This window comes from Corylus avellana, chromosome ca3, assembly GCF_901000735.1.
Source record: "Corylus avellana chromosome ca3, CavTom2PMs-1.0".
Classification (NCBI taxonomy): domain Eukaryota; kingdom Viridiplantae; phylum Streptophyta; class Magnoliopsida; order Fagales; family Betulaceae; genus Corylus; species Corylus avellana.
The window spans coordinates 22,529,123-22,542,774 of record NC_081543.1 but is presented as its reverse complement, the minus strand read 5'-3'; positions in this window follow the sequence as shown (position 1 = coordinate 22,542,774).

The following is a 13,652-nucleotide window of genomic DNA, read 5'->3' as shown; positions in this document are numbered from 1 at the left end:
AGCAATTGAGGAGATGAAGAACTCTCATTTGAAATCAGTTGAAAGGACGGAGGCCCATTGTACACAAAGAACACATTTTCTCAAAAAGGAAGAGCGCCAAAGTCAATCAGTTACCACTCCTCATGGACATTATATAGAGGAAGAGAGTATCTACTATCATGAAGAAGAGTCATCTCCACAATTCTATGATCATTCCTGAAACGCCCCAAGTTCTATAGGTAGAGTGATTGAGAGCAATTGCAACGTATTCTTATTAAAAATAAATAAAAATAATTCTATTATAAGATCACCACAGAAACATAACATCACTAGAGTACTATAACCTCTCATTATAAATCACAAACACATAATGTACTAGTATTCAATAATCTCATAAGCAATAAAGTTATATCGTCTATGCTTATCCAAAGCCATCTAGTCTATAGAATGGACCCCCAGACACTTCTACTACTACTGCTCCTGCTAGTCCATAAAGCAGTGATAGGATCTTTAACAACTAAAAGGCCCACTGGTACCCATATCCTCAGTACTATGATATATAGAGCAATCTAAAAAAGATGTATAGGGAAAAAGGGTGAGTTCAACAACTCAGTAAGTAGCCACAATGTTAAGTGCTAAAATATTCATATTTTCAGCTCTTAACTTACATGTTTTAATCCTTTAGTTTTATTTAATTAGGCCATTTTAATTCTTTTTTGTGTTTTCCATACTTTTGTAGGCTTTTGGAAGAAAATCAAGTAAAACTGGAAGATTTGGGCTCAAAGAGATAAATTGGGAAAAGTTGGAGCCCCTGACACTGCGATCGATCGCAGGGAACCTGCGATCGAGTGTCGTATCAGAGAAGACAAAGCATGAAGCGGCCACGAGTGCTCGAGCGCACAACAGAAGAAGCTCGATCGCAGATGTGCGATCGAGCGCACACGGGTTGCGATTGATCGCACCCGTGCGCAGGAGACACATCAGAGCTTTGACCAGAATGCTACTATTTCCATATTAGGGTTTTCCAACTCTCAAATGTAATAGGATTAAAACCCTACGAAATTCTTAGGTTTACTAGTTTGTCAAGGACTTCTAGAGCCTATAAATAGACCTCTAAACCTCAAGAATAATCATCCAAGGAAGAGGCACAACTTTGGGGAGAGGAATTGGAGGCTACCTTTCGGTTCTTTCTTTCCCTTTTCTTTTTAGTTTTATATTATTATGTGAAACTAACAATTTAGGAGGGCTAGATTGAAGCCCTAATTATGCTTATTTAATATTTCAATATTGGCGCCTTTGTGATGATCATGTTGTGATATTTAACTTGATTAATTCCTGTTTTCCTGAATTCTTCATAAGTATGTGATTGGTCATTATATGTATGTGGTACGGACTAGTTAGTTAAATCAATTTGGATGACCGAGTCCTGGGTTTAACATAAGTAACAAAAGAATTTCACACTGGGTTCTTGGGTTAATCAACATGGAGAACTGGGAGTAGACACCCATGCCCTAGGCCTCATGTGTTTGTTGATTTCCATGAATTTATGCTTTCTTAAAGAACAACTTAGTAGACACCCATGCTAAGTCCTTTAAGAAAGAAAAGAATTAGAGTAGACACCCATGCCTAATTCATTACTTAGGAAAATCAATAGCTTAAGGAGTAGACACCCATACCCTTAGGTTGACAAACATTAAGATTCACAATATGATTGGATCATTGGCATATTGCTATATTATTTGAACATGATTAGTGGTGGATATCAATGCCCTGCCTTTACCTTTTTCATTTATCTTTTTATTTCCTTATTCACAATACCAATTCAGTGACAAGTTGATATTTTTAATTAATTCTAAATAAAATCAACAATCTTCGTGGGATCGACCTCGTACTTGTTGCACTATACTATTGTTTGATCTTGTGCACTTGGAAGTTAAAACGTACTAAATATTATCTATTAATTTATATAGTATTTGGTACAACACATAACACCAAGATGTTATCAAACATGTTGCGCATATTTCTATGTCAAAATCTCTGTTATACACAATAACAATTTATGCAGAATAACATAATTAACTAAATAAGCATGATAGTTGCAAAATGAGTAAGCACTTCCTTTTACTTTCCTTTCAAAATAATTGTTTTACCCTTTGACCCGACACCACAAATTTAACGTGAGCAGCGCACGTTGGCTTGTCCCGAAGGACCTATATGCTCATCCTGTCCTCACAGTGGAACCTTTGCGGTACCAATCGTCACTATAATCATGTCTCAGGTTAAACATTTATAATCATGAATGCACATATAACATTTCATATGATTTATAAGCTCATCTGTAACTGTATGATATGCCATGAACTTTGAGAGCTCTTTTCATTCATAATTGCAGTCATGTATAAATCAAGAAATATGGTAACTGTAACACGTACAATTCTTAAATAATGATATATGATTGAATAAAACTTGGCATTAAAATATGAAAGGAAGTGCAATTGGAAATCATGTAAGTGAATTCTTTATAAAATCTCCAGCATTTTTTTTTTCCAAAGATTTATAATAAAATTTGTTGGGTTTTTTGGTGTTGTGTCCCCTTACCTGGCATTGCCTGCCCTTATTTTGAATCCGCATCCAACTCACAATTCCTACAACGGAGCTAAAAAGTACCTTAGTCATCAATTCGTTTTCAAGTCTGAATCATGTATCACTTTTGCATCCCCTTATTTTGAATCCGCATCCAACTCACAATTCCTACAACGGAGGTAAAAAGTACCTTAGTCATCAATTCGTTTTCAAGTCTCAATCATGCATCACTTTAGTTACTAAGGATCTTAACTCTAATCTTTATCCTACCATCGTCTATCCTTAGCCAAAAACATTATAGTGACATTAACCCTACCATGCTTGATTTATATGCCTCACATAGAATTCTAATAATCAACTCCACTAAAGCCTTAATTTAACCAATTGCTTTACACTAAAACACCAAGGTTATAATATTTTTATTACTTTAAAATCATTCGACTACAATTAACAGCTTAAGAAGTCTATCTAGCCATAATATTGCTCTCTTCCTAAGCCATTTAATTTAGCAGCTTACTCCCAATATCAAAAGCTTAGAAACATTTACAACAATCACTCTAATTACCACAAGACGTATTAGCATCTAAACCCAATAAGCATCAACTTCTATGGATCCCATAATAATTTATGATCAATTAACACTCTAAATATAATTAACTTCTCCAAATAGCAATTCAAGTGTTCATACACTAAAAGCCCCAATTTAATTCCAACAACAAAATTATGGTTTAGCTTCATACTAAAAATACCATAAAAGATATGAAAATATTACCTTGGAGAGTTCTCATTTTTTTTTCATCCTCCTCTTTCTTTCTCTTCTTTCTTTCTCTTCTTTCTTTTATTCTTCTTCTCCCTTTTCTCTCTTTTCTTCTCTTTTCCCTTCTCTCTTTCTTTTCTTCCTCTTTCTTTCTTCTCTTCTTCCGGTTTTCTCCCTCATCGCATGCTCACTTGAGCTGTGAGTCAATGGCGGAAAAAATTGCTCCCCTTTATAAAATGTAAAAGCTGGCCACATGTGGGACATTTGTCCCACATGCACTCTACCCACCTGCTGTCAAGTAAGCTTGACACCTTAGCTGCCCAGGTGTTCAATGAGAAGGCAATGGAAGCATGCTGGGTAACATGTGTAACCTTAGGTGTCAATCAAATCGCTTACGATGCATGCTTACATCTTAGCACTCAGGTGTCTTGACATGAATCTATGAAGATGTAGTCATAAAATTTTATAATTAATCCTCAATGAACCTAAACGTATTGACTACCACATACCCAAAAATCGTGGTTTACGAACATCATTAACCCATCCAATTAATTTCCCAAGTCGCAGGTACTTCAACTACTCGACAGCTTGACCTATTAAAATTTGAAAAATCATAACTATTTCAATTTAACTCCAAATGATACAAATTTTTTCTTGAAATTTTCTTCATTCAAAAGTACACAACATATCCAAAAATCATAACAATCCATAACTGTTTGACACCTTAAAAGTCCCTCGAAATTCGGTGCCTCTGTTTGACTGAAATTCCTGTTTTGACACTTGCATTTCTAAAAATCATAACTCCTTCTACAAGCGTCCAAAAATCATGAAACCACTTTTAAAATCTTCCTTTCTCATCATTATACAAGGTTTTAAAACGGTTTTATTTAAGGTCACTCATAGAATTTTCAGTGTCCAAAAAAATGTGACTTTTCTTTCAATAACCCTCAAAAATTCTAACTAGCAATTTTTCATCATCTTTCACATTAAGTCTATTTACCTAACTTCGTATAAATCTTAATAAAATTGCAAATCCTCCTTATCCTTGATATTAAGATCACCTTTATTCTAGGTATAAATTTCGGGGTATTACAATTCCTATTCCTATCTTAGCCCCAGTCTGCGGCAATCCATTTTCAAGATTGAAGCTCATGAGGAGCCATCTCCCATCGATTGGCCTCAACAATACCAAGAAGAACCACCTCCTCCAAAAAGGTCTGCCTTAGAAGAAGTGAGTCTTGCCTTAGAAGAAGCGCATGCCAGCTTAAAAGAAATAATCTCTGCTTATCTTAGTCAAATGGAGGAAAGAAATCGATCATTTGAAAGGAGGGAGTACTCCCGCATGCAATCATTTGAAAGGATGGAGGCTCATTTCAAGCAAATATCAAACATCCTCAAGGAAGAAGAGTGTCAAAGTCAGTTGGTGGCCAATCCTAATGAGCACTACATGGAGGAAGAGTGCATCTACTATCATGAGCAAGTTGTCACATTGAGGAGTGAAGAGGTGGTTGAAAATCAAGTGGAAGAGGGGAAGGAAGAGCAAACCGAAGTTCCACAGGAGCCACATAAGGAAAGAGAAGAAAGCACTAAGATTTTTTCACCATTAGCTCTTATTCCTAAAACACCAAGAGGCCAAGAGAGAAGTTTGTTAGAGCTACCACATGAGCAAATTGAGGACATCAAGATAGAAAAGCTCCCTGAGTTTTCTTTCTACTTTATTCCAATTCATGATTCCCCACCGGATGAGAAACTGTTTGAGAAAACTCAAAGTGGTCCTCCCCGATCTATAGACATTTGGAATCACCTTGCGATAGAAAAGATTCATTCCCTTTGGTGCAAGAGAAGAAAAGACTAGTGCTTCAAGTTTAAAGTGCCACAGTCTGGCTGAAGACGTTAAACTTAGCGCTCATGAGGGGCACCCCATAGCATATCCTTTTTATTTTGTTTGTTTTTTTTATTTTTATTTTTATTTTATTTTGTTTTGTTTTTATTTTTTATTTTGTTTTTGTTTTCCTTTGTTACTTTAGTATTTTGTAGGGACAAGTGTGCTTCAATTCAAGTTTAGGGGTGTGCTATGAGCCATACTATTCCAAACAGTTTGTCCATCTCCCGGGTAAATTCTTTCCATGTTATAGACACATTGGGGACAATGTGTAATTTAAGTTTTGGAGTATGGGAGACACTTCACACACACTTTGTCCCAGTTTTATTTTATTTTTATTTTTATTGTGTATGAAAATATATATATATATATATATATATATATATATATATATATATATATATATATATATATATATATATACAGTTTTATTTTATTTTTGTTGTTTGTGAAAAGCAAAAAAAAAAAAAATATATGCATGTTCATGTTTGCCTTAAAATTTTGGTTGATCTTAGGAATTGTGATTTGATTTCATTAATGAGTTTAAAATTTTGAACACATGATCTGATAATTGAGTTTTTCAGTTTGGTTACTTGCTTAGGACAGTTGAGAATTCACATATTTGATCTGATCACACAAACACATTAGCACATAATTTGTGGGGTATGACATGAAGTTTGACGTGTGTGTTTCTATGTATGTCTTGGATGAAACTGGATGACTTATTAGATGGATACTTTGGCATATATATATATCCGTGTGTGTGTGTGATAAAAAAAAATACAAAAAAAAAAAAAAGAGACGAAGAAGTAGAAGAAAATCATTGATAAGCTTTTCACTAAGTAACTGGACCCCTTGCCTCAAAGCATTGAGTGTTCACGTCAAAAGGTGAAGAATTTTGATTTGGTTAATGTCATGGTTAGTTTGGTTTCGTAGCCTTTTTGACTCGAGTTAGTAAGTCCTAGTGGTGTCTCTACACCTAATGCCTTAAAACCATCTGGTTTGGGAGTCATTGATTTAACACTTGTTACATGGGTCAATTAGAAAGCTTAAGGGAACCAAAATTTGCACAACCTGACGAAGAAAAAAAAAATGTCATTGTTGTTCATTCTAATAGGGATTTCAATGAACTTTGAGATACTGAGACATTGCGCATTGGAAATACTTGAAAGCTTCATATTTATGTGCTAGTTCACTTTACACTGTTTCGAACTTGTAATGCCTTATCATGTCTTTTGTAAGTGATTAAATATTAAAATTCTAATTCATTGTAAAGATGAAGTTTATCTTTTTAAGCTTGCTAATGAGTGAATATCATGGTTTTGAGTGATAACTTAATTTTTGAATAACATGAACTATGCATGATGTTTGTGGGCAAGATTTCTGAAAAATCCTCACGAGACTTCACTCGTCCTCTAGGAAATTCCTAGGAGTTTAAAAGGCGTGTTGCATATACTAAATACAATCGTACATCCCACGAAAGATGGATTTATCTTTTTGTTTTCTGTTTTTCATTTTGTTTTTTGTTTTGTATTGCTAAGGGACTAGCAATATGTAAGTTTGGAGGTGTGTTAAGTGCCAAAATATTCATATTTTGGCTGTTAAACTTATGTATGTTAATCTCTTTAAGTGTTGTTAATTTGTGCTATTTTAGTTCTTTTATGTGTTTTCTATGCCCTTGTAGGCTTTTGGAAGATAAGGAAGTAAATGTGGAAGATTTGGGCTCAAAGAGAGAAATTGGGAAAAATTGGAGTCCCTGATAGTGCGATTGAGCGCAGGGAACCTGCAATCAAGTGCACTACCAGAGAAGACAAGTAGTGATGCAGCACCTGCGATCAAGTGCTACACACATAGGATCGATCGCAGTTCTGCGATCGAGCGCACATAGGCTGCAATCGAGCGCACCCGTGCGCTGGTAACCCATTAGCTGCAGCCAAACTCCCTTTCGTTCCATATTAGGGTTTTCATTTAGGGAGGAAAACTTCTCCCTTTCCTCCCCATTTCATTTGAATTAGAGAATATCCAGTTAATTATAATGAAATTGTATTTTTGTCCCATCCACAATCACTAACTAGATATTATCCAATTCATTTGAACTGAAAATAATCCTGTTACATTTCAGTGGATGTGGATCTACTAGATGATGGCACTAGATAATGAGAAGGAATACTGGTATGAAGCAAGATCTTCATTCACTAGATAGTCTATTGAATGGGTGATTCAAGCCATGATAGGATCTAATCCAGGATAGGAGAGGTAGCAGATTCTATGGACCTACGTGAAGTTAATGAATAGTTGAAGGGCATGGGTGGTAGTTGTTGTCTTTATCCTCTCTTTCTTTCTTTCTTTTCTTTTTTTTTTCATTTTGTGCATGTTATTATAATGGGTAGTTATTTTTAGTTATGTTTTGTTATTTTTCTTTACTAAGACTAGTATATAAGAGAAGGGGTCTAGGGAAGGTAGGATTATTGAGAATTGTATAAGAAACTTGTCTTATGGTTTCTCTCCAATCCTTAATTGGAGTTCACTATCAATCAATATCTATCTATTTCTATTCAATTAATCTTGGGTTCTAATGCAGGAGAAACTTGACAAAACTATTATTTTAATTATGCATATGTGTTCTTGAGTGGTGAACATCGCCATGAATCCTCCCACCATCGTCTTTCTACAAAGGGCGTCAGCCACCACATTTGCTTTCCCAAGGTGATAGTTGATTGAGCAATCATAATCACTCAGAAGCTCTAACCACCGTCTCTAGTGCAAATTAAGCTCTTTCTGAGTAAAGAAATACTTCAAACTCTTATGGTCCGTGTAGATTTCACAATGTTCACCCTAAAGATAATGTCGCCATATTTTCAAAGCGAAGACCACAGCCGTAAGTTCGAGATCATGGGTCGGGTAATTGCGTTCATGCGTTTTCAACTGTCTCAAGGCATAAGCGATCACCTTTTCCTATTGCATCAAAACACAACCTAAACCCTTTGTGGGAGGCGTCGCTGTAAATCACAAAACCACATGTACTTGATGGAAGTGTGAGGATGGGCGTTGTGACCAAACAGTGCTTTAACTCTTGAAAACTTTGCTCACAATCTTCAGACCAATGAAATTCTTCATTCTTCTTAGTCAATTTAGTTAAGGGTGTTGCTAGATTGGAAAAGCCTTCAGCGAATCTTCTATAATACTCTGCGAGACCTAAGATACTTCTAACTTCATGTACATTCATCGATCTTGACCAATTTACCACTGCTTCCACCTTCCCAAAGTCCACAGAAATTCCTTCCTTTGATATAATGTGTCCCAAGAATGCCACTTTTTCGAAGCAGAACTCGCACTTCTTGAATTTTACAAAAAGCTTATGTTTCCTCAAGATGCTTAACACTGTTACTAAATGCTCCTCGTGTTCCTCTCGACACTTCGAGTAAATCAATATGTCGTCAATATATACTACCACATACCGATCAACCAATTCTCGAAAAACATGATTCACCATGTCCATAAATGCAGCGAGGGCGTTAGTTAGTCTGAAAGGCATTACCATGAATTCGTAGTGCCCGTACCGTGTTCTAAATGCCGTCTTTTGAATGTCCTCCTTCTTAGTTTTGAGTTGGTGGTAGCCAAATCGAAGATCAATCTTAGAAAATACATGGGACCCTTGGAGGTGATCAAAAAGGTCATCAATTCTCAGTAGTGGGTACTTATTCTTGATAGTTGCCCTATTAAGCTCCATGTAATCAATACATAATCTCATTGACCCATCTTTCTTCTTCACGAATAGAACTAGCTCTCTTCAATGGGATACACTTGGACGGATAAACCCTCTATCTAGGAGTTCTTGCAGCTGCTTCTTTAGCTCTCGGAGTTCATGCGGTGCCATTCAGTAGGGGGCCTTACATATGGGACTTGTGCCCGGTAGTAGGTTGATGATGAATTTGATCTCTCTATTAGGTGGCAATCCTGGTAACTCCTCCCGAAATACATCAGCAAAGTCCCTCACAATAGGTATCTCATCAATTTTTGTTTCTGAGGTCTCTGCCATCACGCAAGCTAGAAACCTTGAACATCCCTGCTTCAATAATCAAGTCGCATGCATCGTAGATATCAACATAGGTGGGTTGGCACTCCAGTTGCCAAAGACTTTGAATTTCGTTACCCCTAGTGGTCGGAACACCACTGTGGTACATAGATAACCAATCCATATCGAGAATCACATCAAACTCGCTCATCTAAAAAAAAACAAGATTTGCTGGCATAATATGACCCTGCACAGAAATAGGGCAATTCCTAACTGCAGAAGTACATATTACGGTTTTACCTAATGGAGTTGCTACTGCTATGTCCACATCCAAACAATCAAACACCAAGCCACAATTCCTAGTAAAGGAGCACGACACAAACGAATGTGTCACCCCAGAATCAAAGAGTACAGTAGCATTACAAGATGCAATCAAAAGAGTACCTGTCACAACTTCGTTCGAAGCCACCGTATCTGCTAGGTCAATGCGTACACCAGTTTTGGGGCCATGTTCCATTGTCCCTCTTGGTGATTTTGATCAGTTGCATGGTTGGTGGGAGCTTTGCAGTCCTTAACAATATGTCAGAGTATTTCGCACCTAAAACAAACTGCCTGTCCGACAATAAAATTTCCAAAATGCATCTTCTTATAATTCTAGCATGTGGTGCGCTGTCTTTTTCCTCCCTCTTGATGAGGTGGTTGAGGTGCGGTGTTTCTTCCCACTTGTTGGTTAAATCTCCTTGATTTTCTATGTCTGCTCGATTATCGCAGCCTTGTTAATCATTTTTGTCAGATTGCCAATCTCGAATCCCACAACTTGGTTCATGATGCGCAAATGTAAATCTCACTCAAACTTTGTTGTTTTGAGCTCTTCTGTGGACACCAAATAAGGTGCGAACCGAGAAAGTTCAATGAACTCGGCAGCATATTGCTCCACCATCATTGATCCTTGCACCAAATCTATAAATCTCTAGGCCTTGGCCTGTCTGATTGTTTGAGGGAAGATTCGCTCCAATAAAGCATCCTTGAAGTCCTTCCAAGGGATGGCTACCCCTACACCTAGTTATTGCTATAGGTGCTAATTCTAGACCGTCCACCATCGTTTGGCTCCCGCAGTGAGGTAGAAGGTAGCATACTTGACCCCCTGTTCTTCGGTGCAGTTCATCACCTCCATCGGCTTCTCCATTTGCAAGACCCAATTTTCTACAACTGGAGGGTGTTGCCAATTAAAATTTTTGAATGTAAACCCTTGTTGCCCTTCCTTAGTTGTTCCTCCCTCACACCCGACATTGGTTCCCATTTCTAGTAAGTTCACTAGTTGTGCTGCCAACGCAGTCAAGGCTTCTGGGTGTTGGTTGGCAGTGGCATTTTCTCTGCTTCCAGGACCATTGCCCTCTATGTGACCATTCTCAGTGTTGATAGTACGGCTGTGAGTCGGGGGTGCCATTTCTACAATTAACATTATAAATATCAGAATCAAGTTGGGGAATATTTCCTGGTACCACACATTGGATATAAAAGGACTAACTCTACTAGGCCGGATTGTAATTCCCATTTCCTCTCTACGTTTATCCTTTAGATCTGGCTCGTAAGAGTCTATAGAACCTTATAACCTTTGCTCTGATACCAACTGTAACACCCCAGCCCATTAGGGTTAGGTCTATTAACAAATTCTCTCAATTGTGCAAAGTACTATAAAGTTATCAGAGCATTTTGTTGTGTCAATTTATTTCACTCGCAAGTGCACGAATCGTTTGTAGTATAAGGGTTTGCAAGTGCGAGGTTGATCTCACAGAGAATTGTGTTTTTGAAAAACAAATTTATATCTAAACTCATTAAATCCTAACCTAATTCCAAAAGGTTTGAATTTTCGAGTTTTGAAAATTAAAGGATAAACATAAACTAAATAAAATAAAACAAAAGATAAAGACTAAGGTTTGGGAATCTACACTCACTGAATCATAACAATATACTCCATGTTCATCAATATTTATCCGAAGTTCTCACAATTAAAATCTTAGATATGTTTTACTATGCTTCAAATAATTAATCAAAACCATCTCATGTATCCATTCATCGCACAAATCACAAAGGGAATCTAATATCAATTAAATCATCAGATGTATTTGTAAATCACAAAAGATATCCAATTTTAATTGAAACACCTAATGTATCCATAGAACAAATCACAAGGGATATCCAATTTTTAGGCAAATAAAATTTAGCAATCAATTGTACTGAATTATCTCAAATCATCAAGTATATCCTGGAATCACAAAAGATATCCAATAATCATTCAATCAAATTAAAAAGAAGTAAAACAATTGAAATATAAAACTCAATAAAATCAAATAAATAAAGACTTACATAAAAGTGATGCCACATAAAAATAAAATATAAACCTAAGCCTAAACCTAAAGAAAAACTAAACTAAAGAGAGAAGCTGTAGAATTTTACTCTCTGGACTTGTATATATTTTCTTGAATGCAAAGAGGTCCATTTATAAGCTTAGGGAAGTCCTAGAAGCCCTAGTAGGAGGTCTGTCTCCCAGTCAAAATAGAAGTCTGAAATCGGAATAGGATTCGTCCAAATTTGTGTTCTTTTATTGCAGGGCGATTTTTGCCTAGTAACCGTCCGATTTAGGAAAATTATATTTTACAACAAATTGTATTATTTTGAGTTAGCTTTCCAATGCCACTAAAATCATCTCAATCCGATATTTGGAAAAAAAAAAAAAAAGTTATAGTCAAAATACTGAGACATGTACAGAATCTGATTTTGAATCCAATCCGATTTTGACTCCAATTAGAGAAATTTCGATTTAATCATCTGCTTGATTGGGTTAAACTTAACCACATCATCTAGGTCTTCTCAAAGTGTGATTTATTCCAAACTTTGCATTTTTCCCTTTAAAGCTGTAGTTTTTCTTCAACAACCTAGAATCAAAGTGTGATTTATTCCAAACTTTGCATTTTTCCCTTTAAAGCTGTAGTTTTTCTTCAACAACCTACAAAACACTAAAAACACAAAAATAATACAAAACATTAAATAACGACACATATAAAGGATTAACTGATTTAAATAAAGGGGTCCACATATGCAATATTTGGAACTTATCAAACACCCCCAAACTTCCACTTTGCTAGTCCCTTAGCAAAACAAAACGAAAAATAAAATAAAAGCAAGAAACATAAATCATCTTTCATAGGAGAGACGATTGCATTTAGCATATGTAATAAGCCTTTTAAACCCCTAGGCATCCCTAGTGGACGAGTGAAGTCTTGTGAGGGCTTAGCATGAATGATACCCACAAACATTGTAACACTATGTTGTTAACAAGAAAGAAGTTTCACATAAACCATGGTTCTTATTCATGAGCAAGCTTAAAAAGACAAACAACATCATTTCAATCAACAGGAAATCCAGAATCAACTCACTCATAAATGGACAATTGAGACCTCATATGTTCTGAAAAGTACAAAGTGTAATTAGCATACAATCATGAAGCTTTCAATTTAAACTCAAAAGAAGTTCCACAAAATTTGTAAGAATCCCTAACAGATCAAACAACCAAGGCAAGATATATATATATATATATATATGATGAGTGAAGTTCTTTGAGTCCCTGAACTCATTCTTAAGTTCTTGTATGTCTCTGCTATTTGCCATGGTGGAATTCCTCAGCTCTATCATGGTATTCTTTAGCTCTAGGATGTTCTTGTCAGTTGATTGCATGAATGCTTTTATCATGTCTTCCAGTGATGTTAGTGGTGCAGACTATGGAACTTGAGTGGCAGACTGATAAGTGGGAGGTTGTGCTTGGTAATCGAATTGCGAATAGTCTGGATTGTGCAATTCTAGAAATTGGAGAGTATAATTTCCTATGACCTGAGCTGACCACAAGAAATCAGATTGGTTGCTCCAGTCTGGGTTATAATAATTGGAATTTGAATCAAACCCCGGGCTGGAGAAACTGGTGTTCATTTGTTCATATGAAAAATTAGATCTAGCTGCTATAATTTGGTCCAATTTGTTATGTAAGTCGTTGATCTGGACAATTGTTTTCCTCATGATAATGATTGAAACAATATGAACATGGTTTATGTGGGTAAAAATTTTGAGGGTAGTTGGTAGGAGCTGGTGTCCTACAACTAGTGGAAGCAAGTTATACAGAAAAACCATAAAAATCATTAAACGAAAAATCCATACTACACCCTCACTCTTTAGCATGCAATTATCCCATATAAACATTAACCTTTTTTTTTTTTTTTTTTTTTTACGACTACCACAAATAAAAAATAAATAAATAAAAACTAAAATTGAAAAACTTACAAAAATGAGCAAAAATAAATTTTTGGCTTAAATCTACCAGGCTTCTTTACATTACGTTGGTCGCTGTATTTTGGAGGTCTTATTTCAGTAGCGACTAAGTACAA